Source organism: Oryctolagus cuniculus, chromosome 7 (assembly GCF_051225735.1).
Source record: "Oryctolagus cuniculus isolate XC-2025 breed Fujian yellow rabbit chromosome 7, ASM5122573v1, whole genome shotgun sequence".
Taxonomy (NCBI): domain Eukaryota; kingdom Metazoa; phylum Chordata; class Mammalia; order Lagomorpha; family Leporidae; genus Oryctolagus; species Oryctolagus cuniculus.
In genome coordinates, this window is record NC_142873.1 from 69,979,495 (window position 1) to 69,999,563 (window position 20,069).

The 20,069-nt window shown below is 39.4% G+C and overlaps 1 protein-coding gene across 50 annotated transcripts in view; it reads right to left on the reverse strand.

Moving 5' to 3' along the window:
- Window positions 1–20,069, reverse strand: part of LOC149125604 (uncharacterized) — a 157,653-nt gene that overhangs the window by 136,883 nt on the left and 701 nt on the right. For 21 of the 50 annotated variants that reach the window (XR_016210844.1, XR_016210827.1, XR_016210835.1 and 18 more), the window contains exon 2: window positions 13,682–13,811. The gene's annotated coding sequence lies outside the window, so the exon portion shown is untranslated. Of the gene's footprint in view, window positions 1–903; window positions 1,168–4,741; window positions 4,824–6,601; window positions 6,645–6,923; window positions 7,245–12,942; window positions 13,116–13,681; window positions 13,812–20,069 lie in introns of those variants that run through there. The other 29 variants (XR_016210840.1, XR_016210841.1, XR_016210848.1 and 26 more) reach the window with 9 other exon arrangements.

Sequence of the window (20,069 nt, forward strand, 5' to 3'; positions counted from 1 at the left end):
TGTCAACCCCTGTATGTCTATTCTGTTCACACTAGCACAATTCCTGAAACAGTCTAAATGTAGTGTAATCTAATTTGTTAGTATTTCTTGATCCAAATATATTTTCTTGTATGCAAAAGCCTAACAGACTTGCTCAAATGGAAACTGATGCTGTCATCTCAATTTGTACAATTCAGACTTGTAATCTGTACATGAACTCCATGTTCTTTAGTCCTTTCTTGGTGATCACATGACTAAAGTAGACAAATGAATAAACATTCTGGACTATCAAGATAATTTATGTCTTGCACACCTTAGTTTTGGCAGGCTTTATTTTAGATGGTGTAAAGCTGTTACATAATAAAGAATGTGCCTGGCTTTTGTCCCTAGTTCCTGGGAGGTAGCCTCTAAATCCTTGGAATTTCCTCATGGTTGGTGTGTCTTTGTTTATGGTGGGCTAAAGAAAGTTTAAACCAATCCAATGACTGAGGATTCGGAAGGGACATGCTAGAAAGATCAACATGGAAAGTGGGTGAAGACTTTGAGCCAAGTGATATAGGCCTGACCTCCAAAGAGAGGATGGTGTATGGAGATTGAATTCAATGGCATGGTCAACGATTTAGTCAATCATGCATATGTGATAAAAACTCTGAACATCCCTGTTCAGGTGGATATTTCTGGTTAGCAAGTGTTACATAATAGTGTGTTGGGAAAGTGATTATGTTCTGATTCTATAGGAAAAGGATGTGGAAATGTCACATTAGGGGTCCTCCCAGATCCCACCAGATGTGTCTCTTCTTTTGGCTGGTTCTGATTTGTATAATAAAAATTTTTTTGCTATAATAAAACTGTAATCATAAATATACTGCTTTCTTGAGCTTTTAGGTATTGAAATAGGATATTGTGAAGAAACCCCACCAAGAATTTTTTAAAGAGTTATTTTATTTATTTGAAAGAGTTACAGAGAGGTAGAGATGGAGAGAGAGAGGTCTTCCATCCGCAGGTTCACTCTGCAAATGACTGCGATGGCTGGAGCTGAGCCATTCCAAAGCCAGGGGTCAGGAGCTTCTTCTAGGTCTCCCATGTGGGTGCAGGGGCCCAAGTACTTGAGCCACCTTCTGCTGCTTTCCCAGGTGTGTTAGCAGGGAGCTGGATCAGAAGTGGAGCAGACAGGACTCGAACTGGCACCTGTATGAGATGCTGGTGCTGCAGGTCGGGGCTTTAACCCGCCACGCCACAACGTCACCACTCCCTGACCATGTGTAACCAGCTTATCAGATATAAGAGTTAGTTTTGAGCTAAAGTGTCTAAAGTGAGTCCAATCTTGTGGAGCACAACATCCTTAACCTATCAAGTTTTAATTCAACTTTGGGAAGTAACCAGAACAGAATTACAAAGGCTTTACTGTATTTATTGTCACTTGTATCCTGTGCTACTTTTTCGTATCTTTGAGTTCATATAAGACTTGTGACCTTTTTAAAAGCAGATATTTTGCATTCCATAATGGAAAAGAAAACACTGCTATTGCAGATAGTAAATATTATTTCTGAAGTAAAAAAAGTATCAGACATATTTTTCATCTAACAAATTTTATTAGGCATATCCCACGGTACATTCTAGCTGTCAGGACACAAAGATAAAATATATGATTACTGCCATCAGGGAACTTATGGTCTAGAAAAGACACACCATTAAAGCAGAATCCATTAGTGCCACAAAACAAACATGTCAGAGGAAGGCTGGCAATGCCAGGAGAGTATATAAGGAAGAAAAGCAGAGGCTTGGAAGTAGGGACATCAAGATCAAAATATGAGAGGTAAGCAGGCAATAAGCCAGGAAAAAAGGGAAAGAGGGTAGCTTGGAAAGTACAGTGCTGGCTGGCGCCGTGGCTCAATAGGCTAATCCACCGCCTGCGACGCCGGCACACCGGGTTCTAGTCCCGGTCGGGGCGCCGGATTCTGTGCCGGTTGCTCCTCTTCCAGGCCAGCTCTCTGCTATGGCCCGGGAGTGCAGTGGAGGATGGCCCAAGTGCTTGGGCCCTGCACCCCATGGGAGACCAGGAGGAAGCACCTGGCTCCTGGCTTCGGATCAACGCGATGCACCAGCCACAGCACACCGGCACAGCGGCCATTGGAAGGTGAACCAACAGCAAAGGAAGACCTTTCTCTCTCTCTGTCTCTCTCTCTCTCTCTCTCTCTCTCACTGTCCACTCTGCCTGTAAAAAAAAAAAAAAAAAAGAAGAAGAAAGAAAAAAAAGAAATAAGAAAAAGAAAGTACAGTGCTTTCTGGAGAGGCAGGGATTATGGAAGGAGGAAACCACGGAGGCAAGATCATACAATGAATTACATACACCAAGTCATGCCATTTATCCTGAAGGTAATTCAAACATTTTAGGAACAGTGATGAATAGAGCAAACATTAGATAGGACTGGAATTAATCTTAGGAAGTGATGAGGCAGTTCTGGAGGAAAACAAGGTGCCAGAATCAGGAAAAAAAGGAATTAGAAGCAAGAAATACTAAGAAGGTAAAACTGGATTGCATTTCATTGAATTTGAGAGGGCGAGGACTAGAGAGGCATTGCTGGTATAGACGGTGCTTCTCTTCACTAAAGAGAAATAAGGAAGAAAATTACACACAGTGGGAAAGGAGAGTTCACTTTTGTACATCTGAGGAGCATCCAAGGACAGCAGACATGCTGTTGAACACACAGCTCAGGAAAGAAATCCCAAGTAACAGTATAAATATGAAAGTATTAACTTCAAAAGTAATTTGGAGGTATGGGAGTGAATAAGATCATTACATGGGAATTTGTAGAGTGAAGAAAGAGTAAGACCAGAAAAGAATGATGGCAATAGCATATTTGAGGCATAGACTGAATTAGAGAAGACAAATTCAAAGGAATTGCCATCAGACATATCACAGAAGGATTAATCAACAGAGGTAAGGGCTGAAGAGAGGACCCAGTAGCAGAATGTCCCATTTTAATAACATATAGAGCATTAGAAACTATGGCAAAAATCATTTCATTGTAGTAGGATGGAAATCAACTAAAATAAATGAAGAAAATAGCAGAAATGAAGAATTTGAGATCATCTCAATATTTTTTCCAAGTTGTGTGTGAAAGAAGAAGAGTTTGGGAAGATAACTGGAAGTGGTGGTGATTAGAGGAAGGTCATTGTGAATGTTTTTAAGAGGGGAGCATTCAAATATGTTGCAGGGAAGTCAGTGGTGAGGGAGTGGTTGAAATGATGGAAGAAGATAATAGATAAAAGAATGTCTCTGTGAAAGCAGAAGAAATTCAGAGAAGAAATTTTAACAAGGCATTGAGGGATCTATGTAGAATTTGAGGAAGAGTTTGGCAAGAGTTTGGCCTCAAAGTTAAGGTGCTGCTTGGGGAACCCATATCTGAAATCAGAGTGCCTGTGTTTGAATCTCCTTTGTTCCCTATTCCAGCTTCCTGCTAACATAGACCCTGAGAAGCAGCAAGCAATGACTCTGGCATAAAGTTAAGAGACTGTGGTTGAGTTCCTGGCTGCTGGTTATGACTTGGCCCAGCCCTGGCTATTCTAGATACTTGGGAAATGAATCAATAAATGGGAGATCTTTGTCTGTCTTTGCCTTTCAAACAAATAGAATTCAAAACAAAGCAAAACAATGGTGGAGGAGTGCAATACAAAGAAAACAAGTTCCTACTTACAGGGATAGGACAATGAAAATCTGATTGAGTGAGAATCTTTGAGAATGATACAACATAAGTAGATTTATGCAGATTCTTTACAGAAGAATATCATGCATTAATAACAGGACCAAAAATAATAAGTATTTCCATTTTATGTTTCCTTTTCTGTTAATTGCTTTTCATTTTAAGTCAATTAATTTTTAATTTATTTATTAAGTAAAGCTCCTATTTGTTGGTTCACCTCTCAACTGCCCACAACAGCCAGGGTTGAAGCCAGAGCCAGGTCTCCTACATGGGTGGCAGGGATCCAACAACTTGAGTCATCACTGCTGCCTCCAAGGATCTGCATTAGTGGGAAGCAGAAGTCATGAGCCAGAGCCAGAAGACTAATCTGGGTATTCTGATGTGGGACAAGGGCATGTTAACCAGCATCTAGTTAACTAGGCTAAATGCCCACTCCTCTATCAACTATTAAAATGTGCATGTAGACTGCTGTGGTGGTTTACTTGCAACATTTTAAATTAGTGATCAGGATTCATTTTTCCTTGAGTTTCATAGACAGCCCATAAGAAATTATTAAATTAATCCTATAATTGAAAATTTACATTATCACTTTGATATTTTTCATGAAAAAAAAAAAGCGACTCTGAAATGACTGTGTTAAGTAGCTGGCTAGAATCCTCTCAAGGTGAGTCACTTGTTCGCGCACAACTGATTCAAACTCCTGCCTCTGCAGACTTCAGATTACCACATGTGAGTGATGGCAACTCAAGGTTGCTTGCAACCTACGAGGTCAAATCCAGAGTACCAAGGGTCTACTCTAGTTCATTCATTCAAAAGAAATATTGTTACTATATCCCAGGTATTGCATCAGTCACAAAAATGAGAACACTGATTCTGCCTCCCAGGACAAACTGCAATGGTGAACCTGCAAATCATTCCTGCAAGAGGATATGTGGGACTAGCTATGAGAATAGGAATGGGGACATAGAAAAGGCACCGATTTATTTTCAAGGTTGCAATAAATGGCTTCTTGAACAAAGAACATTTATGCTGACTCCTGAAGATAAACAGGAATCTACCTTATAAATGGTTGTGGGAAGTCTCTGGAGCACAATGCAGCACATGCAAAATGGTGACTTCTGGAGAGCAAGTTTGTCATGGCTGTGGCAAGAGGTAAATAACACGAGAATGGAAAGCTGATTAGAAATATAAGGCAAAAATCTAAATAAGGGCCTGCATGTTATTCTATGATTTCAATTTTTATATGTTATTAGAGAAGGACTGAAAATTTAAGGAAGATTACATAATAAAATTTCATTTTTTTAGAGAAAACACTAATAGACTGTAACAGATGAGCTGGGGCTATACCTGAGTATATGAGAAATGGGGACACTAGATAGGGGGCTACTCTGTAGTGTAGGTTTGAAATAACAAAGGCTAGAACTGAAGCTTGAGTGGTGGGCATGAACTATACTGGAAAGATTCAAGAGCTATTTAGGAGACAGAACTTATAAAATATTGCAACTAATTGGGGTTAAGACAACTCTCAGCTTGACTAAAGAGTCTCTGATTTGGGTAACTAGACTTACCTTTGTGTGACTGCCTAAAAGTGGAGAATCACAGGTGAGGGATCAAGCATTGTATTAATGCACTGTAGTTCCAGATAACACACTAAGTTGAAACAAACTTTTTGAACAGGGCCCTGTAATAGCTAGAATCCTCTAATATTATTAACAAAATGGTAGTTATTCAATAGTACTAGAAAAGAATAGATGAGACCTAATTTAAAAACATCAAAACTTAAATATAGGGGTGGGTGTTTGGGCTAATGGCTACGGCATCAGTGGGAACAGCCACATCCTGTATCAGAGTGCCTGGGTTTGAGTCAAGCTCCACTCCCATTTTCAGCTTCGTGATAATCTACTGTAGAAGGTAGCAGATGGCTCAAGTATCTGGGTCACTGCCACATACCTGGGAGACCCAGATTGAATCCCTGGCTCCTGGCATCAACCTGGTTCAGTTGTGGCTGCTGTGGGCATTTGGGGAGTGACCTAGTAGACAAGAGATCTCTTTCTCTGTCTGTCTATCTCTCTATCTCTCTGTCTCTCTCTGCCTTTCAAATAATAAATAATAAAAGCAAACATTTAAAATAGAGAATACAATGAAGGGATGAGACTAGAAGAACAGAGAGATGGTTAAATATATCCACACATTCTAGTCTCCTATAGTCCCCTGGGAATAGCAACTGGCTGAGGATATAAACAAAGCTTTTTTTTTTTAAAGATTTATTTATTTGAAAGTCAGAGTAAAAGAGAGAGGGAGACAGGCACGTGCATGCACACGCATGCACACACACACACACACACACATGCACACAGATCTTCCATCTGCTTAGTCACTCCCTGGATGGCCCCAGCGGCCAGAACTGAGCCAAACACTTGGGCCATCTGCCACTGCTTCCCCCAGGCCTTTAAGATTTATTATTTATTTATTTATTTGAAAGGCAGTGTTATTGAGAGGCAGATGCAGAGAGAGAGAGAGAGACAGACAGACAGACAGACAGATTTCCATCCGCTAGGCAGAGTTATTGAGAGTCAGATGCAGAGAGAGAGAGAGAGAGAGAGAGAAACTTCCATCCACTGGCTCACTCCACAAATGTCCACAACGGCCAGAGTTGGGCTGATCTGAAGCCAGGAACCTGGAGCTTCTTGCAGTTCTCCCACATGGGTGCAGGGGTCCAAGCACTTGGGCCATCCTCTGCCTGCTATCCCAAGCACAATAGCAGGGAGCTGGATTGGAAGTGGAACAGCCAGGACTTGAACCCACATCCATATGGGATGCTGACATCACAGGCAGTGCATTTACACCAGCCCCTAACACAAAGCATTTAACAAACAGAAAGAATATTTCCCTGCATCTGAGTAATTATATCCACTTACCCCTTGGGATTTTATGTTCATCAAGTAACCTTTAAATTGGTACCTGAAAGAAGGGATGCCCCAGTTAGGAATACACAGAAGCAGAAAATCATACTATTATCCTACTGCTAAACAGCTAGTATTCTAAGTATACTGAAAAGTCAGTTAACATGTTGATAAGAATGAAGGTTATCCTTCAAAGCTTCCCCAACTGCAACAGGTTGGACACAGCAGACAACATCCCACCAACACAGTCCTTCCACACCACGACATAAATAAACTTTGCTTATCTAGTGCCCAGTCTTCTAAACCATATCAGGTATCCAGAAAGATCTTCCATGTGTTCCATATTTATGTTATTTATTTGAAAGTCAGAGTTACAGAGAGGCAGAGACAGAGAAAGAGGTCTTCCATCCACTGGTTCACTCCCCAGATGGCCGCAGTGGTCAAAACTGCGCCAATCCAAAGCCAGGAGCCAGGAGCTTCCTCCGGGTCCCCCACGCAGGTTCAGGGGCCCAAGGGCTTGGGCCATCTTTTACTGCTTTCCCAGGTCGTAGCAGAGAACTGGATTCGAAGTGGAGCAGTCAGGACTCAAACTGGTGCCCATATGGGATGCTGGCCCTGCAGGCAGCTGCTTTACCTGCTACACCACAGCACTGGCCCCCTTATGTATTATAAACAGAATAGAATTAGTTAGTGACTTGTGCTTCTCTTTTTCCTTGAGAGTTCAGAGCATACAGCCCTATGCATGACAGATACTCAGTATTTATTGGATTGAACAAAGCAAAATTAAGGCCAAATTGGTATTATACTGTTTGAAATTAGACATGGAAAGAATTAAGCTAAATCTTTGTATGTGATGAATACTTATGTATTTCTAAGAATATGCAAAAACTGTGATATTACACAAATAAGTAACTCTAGCCCTCAGGCTTTTTGGGAGAAAAGTGTAAAACTACTCCAAATGATTTGTAGAAATGAGCAATAACTGCAAGCTGTCTGGCGTGTAACAAATCTTCCCAGGCAGACGAATCAATTAATTCACAGGCTTTTATTGGGGTTCTGCTCCCGGGCAAGGTTCCCCGGTCCCAACAGAGCAACAGAGCGGGGGATCCACATGGAAGGAAGGCCTATACTTCCGGGGAACAAAAGTCCTTGTCAAGGTCCCCGCGCGTGCCTAAAGGTCAACCAGTGAGGGTCAGACCCGCCTCAACCTTTAACCCCCATGCCCTGAATCTATAAAAGGAGCCCTCCCAATCTCTGACGCGCGACTTCCCTGGCCCCCGCTCTGTTGCTCTGTTGGGACCGGGGAACCTTGCCCGGGAGCAGAACCCCACTAAAAGCCTGTGAATTAATTGATTCGTCTGCCTGGGAAGATTTGTTACGTGCCGGACACCTTGCAATAACTTCTCTAACTGCCTATTCATTTCTGTGTGATGCTGATCATAAGAGGGAAGAAAAATCAGACCACTTATTCTTGACATGTCACCATTATATAGAATTTATGTTTATACTCATCAAATGTTGTAACAGCTTAAAAAGACTAAAAGAAAGTTTTAAAAAGATCTATTTGTTTATGGGTTTAGATATCATGAATGTAGAGTACTGTTACTTTGGATCTGAAATTACTATATTATTTTTATTTTCTTAGCATTTCTCATAAACTTCTAAAAGTGAAGCAGGTTTCAGTTTGGATGACTTCTAGGTTTTAATGAATCTCTTCCCTTCCCTTCCTTTCCCTTCCCTCACCCATTTAATTATGCTCATGACCATCCACATTTATGTCTATAATCAACACATCTCAAACTATTTTGCCATAGAGTATATTCCAGACTGATTATTACCACATGTACAGATCATTGCAACACTCTTAGTTTATTAGCTTATTTTACTTGTTAAGGAGCACTTCAACAAGACAATCTAAATATTCATTTAACATCTATTAGAGCAGAGCACTGACAAAAAAATAACTGGCAATATCAACTGAATATTAAAGGAAATCAAAATAAGAAGGAAGGACAGAAATGGCAACTTAGGTGAGATGGTAAAACACCATGGATAATGGGCTTCTGAACCAAAATTCATTTTTTTAAAAAATCTATTTTTTTATTTATTTGAAAGGCTGAGAGAAAGAGAGAGAGAAAAATAGAAATAGATATTGACGGAGAGAAGGAATTCTCTCATTTTCTGATTCACTCTAAAAGTTGCAGAGCCAGGCTGAAGCCAGGAGCCAGATACTCCTCCAAGATCTCCCATGTGGGTGGCAGGGACCCAAATACTTAAGCCATCACTTGCCAGCTCCCAGGATGCACATTAGCAAGAACCTAGACTTGGGAGCACTCAGGCACTCCAATATGGACTGTGAGTGTCCCAAGATCTGTCTTAATCATTATGCCAAACACTCACCCCTCAACTAGAATTTAAATAATAAAATTACAATAGAATAGAGCTGGCGCCACAGCTCAATAGGCTAATCCTCCGCCTTGCGGCACCGGCACACTAGGTTCTAGTCCCGGTCAGGGCGCCGGATCCTGTCCCGGTTGCCCCTCTTCCTGGCCAGCTCTCTGCTATGGCCCGGGAGTACAGTGGAGGATGGCCCAAGTGCTTGGGCCCTGCACCCACATGGGAGACCAGGAGAAGCACCTGGCTCTCGGCTTCGGATCAGCATGATGCGCCGGCTGCAGCGCGCTGGCCGCGGCGGCCATTGGAGGGTGAACCAATGGCAAAAGGAAGACCTTTCTCTCTGTCTCTCTCTCTCTCACTGTCCACTCTGCAAGTCCAAAAAAAAAAAAAAAATTACAATAGAATAAAGTAGGGAAGGAGTATTTTATGTTTAGCCAGTAACACTGAGAGATGGGTGGCAATGAAAGCAAATTAACCAGAAGCAAGATACAAAGCAGATGAGATCACCACAATTAAAGAAACTGAAGACTGTAAACACGGGGCAAGGATCTTAGCAGTGCTGTTCAATGGAGACCACCAAACAGGAGCACAGCATGTGATCACCAGTATTTCAGGAGACAGATAACAAGTTGGGTCACCACACACAACTTAGTAGACTATACGTAGTTTTACATGAACGACACCTCATGAAGTTGTATGAACTACATGTTCAAAAGTGCTCAATGACCCTGCCAGTTTCAGAGAGGCCAGTGTTTACCTCTGTGGGGGTATGGCTTGGCAAAAGGAAACTCACTGATGAGGAAATGGGATAAGGTGAAAAGCTCAAGTGTTTCAGAAGACTGAAATCATTTGTAAAGTTTAATGTCATGAAATAACAAGGCAGAGACACAGATCCTGGTACAAAGCAAACAACTCTACCACTGAGAAGACAGATCACAGGAAAAGTGAGTAAAGTCTGAGTGATCCAAATACCAAGATTAGTGTGATCCTGAGTGATTTATAAATAAGATTTATTTTAAAAAAAAATTATTTATTTTGAAAGGCAGAGTTACAGAGAGAAAGAGAGGAAGAGACAGAGAAAGACCTCTTCCATCTGCTGGTTCACTGCCCGAATAGCTGTCAGGGCCGGGCCAGGCCAAAGCCAGAAGCCAGGAACTTCAGCTGGGTCTCCTACGTGGGTGGCAGGGGCCTAAGTTCTTGGACCATCTCTGCTCTTTCCCAGGAGCATTAGCAGGCAGCTGGATTGAAAGTGGAGCAGCCAGAACATTAACCAGTGCCCACATGAGAAGCCAGAGTAGCAGGTGGTGGCTTAACCTGGTACACCACAATGCTGACTCTCTACATAAGATCTTACATGTTCTCTGCTTAACAGGGTTGACGCCAGAGTCTCACATCACCACACCCCCAAGCAATCTACTGATGGGGTTTAATTGGTAATCATTGGATCACTTAATAAAATGTTTAAACTTCAAAAAATAAAAAGCATATTTTCTGAGTACCAAATGTCCTAACTGCAAATTCATTTTTCTTTTGGGGTATGTGTGGGGGAAGGGATATGGCCCAAAAGTGTGATTTTAGCTACAGCATATCCACTGACTAGAGAACATGTTTGGTAGAGATACTAGCTAATGTTGTGTACCACACTGCAGGCTCTGCGATATATACTTCACTTAAATTATCACATTTAATCATCACAAAAATGCTAAATGTAGTACATATTGAGAATGACAGCTAACATTTATTGAATGCTTACTGCTATGGTTTGGATGTGACTAATCACTGAAGGATTTATGTGCTGAAAGTTTGTTTCTCCATGTGGTACTCTTGTGGGGGTGGAAACTTCAAGGGTTGAAGCTTAGTAGGAACTGGTTAGGACACTGAGGTGTTGTTCTCAGAAGGGATTAAGGTAGCTCTTGTTGGGCCTCAGTTCTGATGAGACATTGCTTATATAACAATGATATGATAACTGATTCCTCCCTGGCTTCCTGTCTTGTCATGTAATTTCTCCCTCCTACGCATGTCCGCACCAATTGCAGAAGTACAATCATGCCAATTGCAGAAGGAGTGAAAAGGTACCTTTTTCAATGAATCAAAGCAAAGGAGTGAAAAGGTACATGATGCCATGCACCTCGCTGTGACCCAGCAGGGCAGCCTCAGAAGTAAGCACATGCTGGTGTCATAATCTTGAACCCACAGAACTGTGAGCTGAATAAGCCTCTTCACTACATGTTACTCAGCCTTAGATATTTTGTTATAGTAATAAAACATGGACTAATAACATTAAGGACAAGACACAGTGCAAAGCACTTGATATATAGTATTACCTTAATCTTTATGACAGTCCTATGAGACATGACTTCTTACTACCCAAGGGTTCAGGGACTTTCTCTCCTAAGGTCACATTCAAGTCTTATAGTCTAACCCCAAAGCCCATCAAAACCCAGGCACTTAACTACTGCTTTTCACTCCTTCTGCAATTGGCATGCATGAGCTGAAAAATATTTTTGATATGACTGATGGAATTTCATCCAGTATTATTTAATGAATTAAGAAGAGCAGCAATACCTGGAAGCAAAGATATAATTAAAAAAAATTCTATACAAGTCTTATTCCCTATAATAGGCATTATTTTTAAAAATTTTAATGGACTGATAGTATCAGGTATGAAAAATTGCTGAAAAAAAACTATGCAATTTTTACAATAGAAAATACTACTGTAAAACAAACAAATCCCAAATAAAATACAGTAAAATGGAAGTAAATATGTTAGGGTGAACCATATTCTCTGTCTGCCTATGGTTTAGAAATACAAACCAAATGTACTTCAAGAAAATTAAGTTTGTGGAAATTCTGCAACTTAATATAGACAAGTGTTTAGTTTAATTTTGGTTGAAAAAGCTTCTAGATTTATACCTAAAAAAAAAAAAATGACTCTTTGTAAGTCTTGTAAGAGACCATATTACTAAATCTGAGGAATAACTCATGATCTAGAGAGGTTATTAACATACAAATTTAATAATACCTTCCATGATCTATGGGTTCTTAATTTATATTCCATGTTAATTTTGAGATTTAAAGAATTACTGTATTGCTTACTATTTCATGTCCAAATTTATTATAGGAGGGAAAGTAGGAAAGGTAGAGGAGGACAAACAGATTTATTTTGGAGAGAAACATGAATCAAAGCAAAGGCCAGTAAGTACAAAGAGCCCACCTTGGCTGAGTCCTGGTCCAGTGGTTCTCACCATTCTGACCTACTTCTTCCACAGAAGAAAGTGACTGAATTCTATCATGTGACTTAAGAAATCACCCAACTAAAATCTTTCAATTCACTGATAGCAAAAATGGCCCAAATTCACATAGTTACTGGCAGCATAGCCAGAATGGGAAGAGGGCTTCCTGATCATAAGTAGTCTCTCAGGGAACAATTATGTTCATGAGGCAGACATATTCATTGGTGCACAAATTACTAAGACTTTTATAAAGAGAATATCTAATTTGTAAATGGATTGATTCATTTATAAGCACCAATTCTTCATTTTAATAACATTGTAGTGGCAGAAATAAATACTTTTGCTTTCAAAAACAAATATACTTAAACGAATTTCAATTAATACTAACTTTAACAGCTTTCATTCAATATGTAAAGTGATGGTTTAATTTATATTAAAAATAAGAAAATTAAAGACTAACTCAAGAAAAATAAATTATATGAGATGATTAACATTAATAATCAGGCAAATAAAAACCAAAATGAGATCATTATATGCCCACTAAAATTAAAAAGACTCACAATATCAAGTATTGGCAAGAATACAGAGTAACAGGAACTCACATCCATTACTTTGAAAAACTGTTACTAAAGTAAAACATATTATCTGATAACTCAATAATTCAACCTTGTATTTATATAACCCAACAGAAATGAGTATCCATATTCAACAAAAGTCAAGCACAACAATGTTCATAACAGGTTTACTCATAGTAGCCAAAAATATAAGCAACTTAAATGTCCATTGAAAATAAAATAAAAAGGATATAATTGTTATTTTTATCCCTTGTTTAGACTCCTACAGACCTGTGATCTTCCCACTTTTACTTGTTGAAAATTATGATTAGTGGTGAATTAAGCCTGTGAATACAGATTGGATTAAAATTATGGCTTTGCAAAAACTGATGAAGATAAGAGAGGGTGGGAGGAGAACTGGGGAGAGCAGGGAGTGAGAGAAGTGTGGTTGTTTTCTTGTACCTGTACCTACAGAATGTAAAATCTGTTCTCTTTATAGTGGTAAAATTTAAAAAAAAAAAACAGAAAATAAGATAAAGTGTGGTACCTTCATAAAATACTATACTATTTAGTAAGGAAAAAGAATAAACTGCTACACAAAACAACATGAATCAATTTCACCAAATTAAGTTTGAGCCAAAGAAGCCAGACATGAAAGAGTACCTATATGAGTACCTATAAACCTATATGTGCAGAAAAAGACAAAATATTATGGTGCTAGAAGTTACATAATGGTCATCTTGGGGAGGGGGAGTGATTTATCGGGAGAGGCAAAAGGTAGCCTTTTAGGATGTTGGAAATGTTCCATATCTTGATCTGGGTGATGGGTATAATTTATACACATACATGTAAATTTCTCAAATTGTACACTTAAGATCTGGTGGTCTTTGCTGTATTTAAGCTAACCTTACCTCCAAGGCTCTCTTCTGCTCAGCTTTATTTCTGTCAGATTCATCCATATTGTTTCATGCAGCAGTTCATTCTTTTTCATTGTTGTAGAGTGTTGTATTATATGAACGTGCCACAGTTATCCTTGAATGTCTAAAACAAATTTTAAAAAGAATTAATTTTATCTGTAGATCCCAAATGAACATTTTCTCTGCTCACTAGATTTTATTTACTAAAATACTAAGAAGCAAAATCTATTTGCATACTTGTCTTGCTCATTTTTAACGAACTGCTAGGCTGCATTTCTTAGATGCCAAAAAAGTCTACAGCACTGAAGTCAATGATAGACAGTAGTTTTTCTCAGGAAGAGCACCGCAGAGTATCAAAATATCTACTTAAAATTATTTTCCTTTATCAATAAAATAACTAGAGGACTGGTCTACAGTCATTGAGCCATGTAAACATGTTTTGTGAATGAAGAATTTTGTGAATGAAGAAAAGTGGCAGCAGGTAGGGGAATGAGGCTAACTCTCATAATCTGATGGAAATGAAGACAGCTATAAAATTAACTTCAGACTCTTCATGTATATCTGCCAACACTCTGGAGTCTTTAGTAACTGCCTGGCACCCTGCTGAGCCCTTTTCACTGTGGAGGATGGTACTATCATCTCTATCTCAAAGAGACAACTGCGGGTGAGAAAAGGAAAACACTACTGAATAGAAAAGCTTGGATTAAGAACCAAAATCCAAATTCTCAACCATTATGCAAACAACCTTCTGCCCATTTCTTACCTTCAAGGAATTTATAATTTATTACCTTTGGAAGATGTATATTCATTCATTCAACATACATTTATTGAGCAAGTATGCCAAGCACTGTTTGAGGTGTATGTTTCACACTAGTAAACAACATGGACAAAAACAATATTGCATTTATGGTGTTTATATACTACTAGGACATGCACAATAAAAATAAAAAAGCCAGTTACAGCCTTCTGTTAGAATGTGAAGAGTGCTGTGGTGGGAAATGAACAGAAAAGTGATTGGAAATACCAGCTGCAGCTTTACACATAGCATAAGTCTCGTTGGGGAAAAGAATTTTGGGCAAAGTCTTCAAGGAAGTACAGGCAGAGCCACAAAGATTTTTCTGAAAGGGTTGAGGGTAGGGAGAAAGACTGTGGATGATGAGGTCAGAGAATCTCGGGAGTGGAGTAATGAATGAGTGGGTACTGCAAGGGGGGCATTTATGGTTAACACAGAGCCTGGCAGGCCACTTTTCAGAACTTTGGTTATTGAGGGATAAAGAAAGCACTCCCCCATCCCACCAAATCCTGGCTAATTTAGATGTGGTTACCTAAATAAAACTTAAAGGGACACCATGTAGTTTTATATGCACAGAAAAGGCAAGATTGTATATCCCTGATAAGTACCTTTAAGCAACTTACTTTGGAGGAAGAACTGCCAAGTATAAGAATGGGTTAGAAACAAGTAACAGATTATACATATACATGGACACACAAACACACATACTCAGAAGTACATAAGGGAACATCCTGGGGAATTACTTTGCAAAAAACATAGGGCTCCAGGTGACTTCCTTCCACAAACTTACTCTTGTAATCTATTAGGTTAGGCTTAATGACAACAACAAAAATTTTTATTTTTTACAAAAAATAACTCCAGATTTTTAAAAATCATGTATGCATTTCCACTACTGTATAATGTAAGATGTGAAATGAGTAAATAAGAGCAATGAATATGGAAAAAGTGACTTTTTCCAAAGTACATTTTTTTTCTTTAGGAAATATAGTTCCTTTTGCTAAAGCAATGCTATCTTTAATTATCACTTCTTTGTGAATTGTTAGAAAATAATGACTATCAATCAATTCAGGGTCTCTAAATTCTATGAATATTAATAAAGATTTCCTTTAACAAAGGCAATCTCTGGGAACATTAGGTTAAAAGGCCAGCCTCACAGTAGAGATAATATTCTCTATTCATAATAAGGTCAGATGGAGTTTAGTTAGTCCCTCGATGTCTTCTCTTCAACAACTAGCTCAAATAGGAAAACTGAAGTATAACTTCTTTTACTCGTAAAGTAATTACAATTAGTCCCTAAAGCAAAGCACTCCCTCAACTATGTTGTTACCACTTCAAAATAAAAGTAGCACATGATGCGTTTATAACAAAATGGAAAATGCATTAGCACTGACTTGTGTGACCACCTGCATCTCTCTCTGATCTTTGATTACTGCCTCAAAGTGTGAGAAACAAAGAAGCACTTTTGATAGGCCACTGAAAATGAGTTATTGTCAAATGTTATAAAAACATCTTCCAGAAAATTCATAAACATCCACCCTCAGGAATGATTTGGGATTGTTCTACCTGAAGGCAATAATAAAAAGTAGAAAACCACTCAGGCCTCCTTTATCCTTGTTATTCTTTAAAAATAGCTTCTCTATCACTCCCTCCCTGCACCTGGCCATCATTATTCTTTCTAACCATCCTTTTCCTCTATTACAGGTTTCAAACTTGCTATGTCATTATAAGCAAACACACATTCTAATTGCTTTCATTATCTTAAAATAATGCTGCAATGTTTGTTAAAAACTAACCAGAAAATGTTTTAAAGTAAAAATTTCAAAGCCCCGCATATGTTAAGTGAAGAAATAACCGAATCAGCTCTATACTTAGGTACATTTGTTAATCTGCTAACTGGGGAAACAGATTATCTTTCAAGCAAAATACAGTCAGATGAGTGTGAAGTGATGTTTACAACTTTCTTGGAAATGCATCAAAAGATGAGCTGATAACTGGGTATATGGATAAATGTGTAATAAAACACATACAGCAAATTGTTAAGTTTAGAACCTAGAAAGGAGGTGGCTAAATGGATGCTTACGGTAAAATTATTTCAACTTTCCTATACTTTAAAATTTTCCTAATAAACTGTTAAAATAGCTATAATGCTTTATTTATCTACCTCTAGCAAAGTCCAAAGAATTCAAACTTCTATTATGGAATGAAGGCAGATGAAGTTCATATGTTTATTAAGAATTCAACAGCGAAAATAAGTTCTGATTTTGAAGAAAAGTGAAATTTCTTCTGTATCTAAAAACACAATGTTTCAATTCCTTGCCTACATACTTATTAGTTCATTTTCAAAATAGATTTATTGTCTGAAGGGAGATTAAGCACACTTTCCCTTGGATTACTTAATTATATCTGGCCTTCTGTATTCATGAATTCTGTGCTGATGGAGTCAACCAAGTGCAGATGCAAAATTTTAGTGAAAAAAAATTCCAGAAAATTCCAAAAAGTAAAATCTGAATTTTCCAAGTACCAAATACTACACTGAATCCATGCAAATGAAATATGTGTAGCAGGTATCATAAGTAATCTAGAGATGATTTAAAGTATACCAGAGGATGTGCATAGGTTATGTACCAGTACGGGCACTATGCCATTTTACATAAGGGACTTGAACATCTGTGGATTTTGTTACCTGAGGAGTGTCCTAGAACCAATCACCCCCAGGCAATGAGGGATGACTATAATTCTTTTTGGCAACATCTTTTCTCTCTGAACCTACTTGAAATTATTAAAAGTAAATCTGAAAACAAAAACATGTAAGTATGAAAAGCACATTGGAAAACTTATTTACCTACTCAAGAGTGTGTATACGAAGTATATGTGGTAGGCATCACAAACCCTTCAACAAAAATGACTCTCTAAAGTGGCACAAGCAAAGCATGTTTATGTTTGATATTCTATAGAAAGGAAAAAAAATACTTCACAAGTCAAAGAATTTACTCAACTACTACTGGATATGCAACATTTACAAACGAGATTCGCTGAGTACCTACCATGTGTCAAGCAAGGAGCTAAGCATCAGGGATCAGAGTACAAATAAGCCATAGTCTCAAATAACTTCATGATGTGGATGGTTTGGGGTAAAGAAATGCAAATGGACAGTTACAAAAACATGTTAAGTTGATTTTTAAGTATATGCACAGAGTATTACTGTGATAAAGAAGCAGCATCTGATTTAGTCTAGGAGGTTGAGGATCTCTGGGAAAGCTTTCTGACGTTAATCTTTTTTTTTTTTTTTTTTGACAGGCAGAGTGGACAGTGAGAGAGAGAGACAGAGAGAAAGGTCTTCCTTTTGCTGTTGGTTCACCCTCCAATGGCCACCGCGGCCAGTGCGCGCTGCGGCCGGCACACCATGCTGATCCGATGGCAGGAGCCAGGTACTTATCCTGGTCTCCCATGGGGTGCAGGGCCCAAGCACTTGGGCCATCCTCCACTGTACTCCCTGGCCACAGCAGAGAGCTGGCCAGGAAGAGGGGCAACCGGGACAGAATCCGGCGCCCCGACCGGGACTAGAACCCAGTGTGCTGGCGCCGCAAGGTGGAGGATTAGCCTAGTGAGCCGTGGCGCTGGCTTTTTTTTTTTTTTTTTTTTTCTGATGTTAATCTTAAAAGATGGGCACTTGGGGCCGGCATTGGGCTGTGGCTAGCAGCATCCCATATGGGCGCTGGTTCTAGTCCTGGCCGCACCTCTTCTGATCTGGCTCTCTGCTGTGGTCTGGAAAAGCAGTAGAAGATGGCCCAAGTCCTTGGTCCCCTGCACCTACATGGGAGATCCGTAAGACGCTCCTGGCTCCTGGCTTTGGATAGGCGCAGCTCCGGCTGTTGTGGCCATCTGGGGAGTAAGCCAGCAATGGAAGACCTCTCTCTCTGCCTCTACCTCTCTCTGTGACTCTGTCTTTCAAATGAAAGACAAACCTATTTTTTTTTTTTTAAAAAAAAAAAGGTGGCCACAGGTGATACCAGGTTGGAGAGATTGGGGGACAATATTAATATTCCAGGCTGAGGTGACGGCAGAGGCACAGAATGCTAAGCAGCTCAGTAGTTTGGGGGAGAAAGCTCAAGGGATAGAGTGGACAGTGAGGTGGCTAAGGAGGTCAGCCATGGTCATATCAAGGATGATGTGGGATTTATTTAGGAGTCTGGACTTCCTCTTGTCCTCAACTGGATTTTCAGACTGGGGGCTAACACTGGGGCCCACACTGTGGCACAATGGGTTAAGCAGCCACTTGAAATGTCAGCATCCCATATGGGCACTAGTTTGAGTCCTAGCTGCTCAACTCCTGATCTAGCTCCCTGGTAAGGCACCTAGGAAAGCAGCAGAGGATGGCCCAAGTGCTTGGGCCTCTGGCCCCATGTAGGAGACCCAGATGGAGCTCTGGGCTTCTGGCTTTGACCTGGCCTAGTTCTAACCATCACAACCATTTGAGGAGTGAACCAGTAGGTAGAAGATCTCTTTCTCCTTGTCTCTCCCTAATTCTGCCTGTCAAAAAATAATCTTAAAAGATAGAAAGAGAGGTGGGAGAGAGAGACAGAGAGAAACCCTTACATATCGTGTCTTGGCTAGAACTCCCTGACCCTTCAGAGCTGGAAGAAATGTGAGGGAAATATGACACGACAGGATTAGGACCTGAACTAAGACACTGATAATCTGGGTATGGGGGTGACTCCCAAGTGTTTGCCTTGGGTGAACTATACAAGCCACACCCCTAACCCAAAGTAGCTAATACAGAAAAAAAATAAAAAGCCAAGTAAAAAATATGATGATGGATTCAGCCTTGGATGTGTCAAACTTGATATGACTCTGGGTTATCTAGGTGATTTCCAGCTGCACATAAACATACAAGACTGAGGGGAAGAGGTCTGAATGGGAAGTGCAAATTTGGGGCAGCAAAATATCAGAGCTATCTGGAATTACGCGAGTGGACAGCCAATTTTTCTTGGGTTTTGTTTTCATTTTGATCATTTCAACAGGTGGCAGAGATAGTTCATTGTGGTTTAAATTTTTTATCCCTTAATGTTAAATCATACCTAGCATCTTTTTAAATGCTTAGTTGCTATTTGTGCATCTTCATTGGTGAAAATTTATTTAAATGCTTTGCCCATTTTTTAAAAAAAGTGCTGTTCTATTATTATTGCATTTTAAGTATTCAGCTATGCATTTCAAGTACTTTCTCTTAGTGTTATGCTTCATAGGGTCTTTCGAAGAGCTTAAATTTTTATTATCTTGAAATCTAATTTATTAATTTTTTTTCTACTGTGTGCTTCCAGTAACTTACTTCAGAAATATTTACCTGAATAAGGCCACAAACGGGTTTCTGCCAGTATAGTTTTAGGTTTTCTATTTATGTCTATGATCCACTTTGAGATGTGTTGTGCTTGAAGTTCTGTTTTGTTTTTTGCACACATGCTGTGAAGCATAGAAAGTATAATATCAGACAGAAGCAGGCAAGGAGAACGTACAGAATGAGAAGTGAAAAGGGTGGGCGAAACCAGAGAAAAAGAAAAATGTCAAAGCTTAATCAAGCAGTTTTGCAAGCGC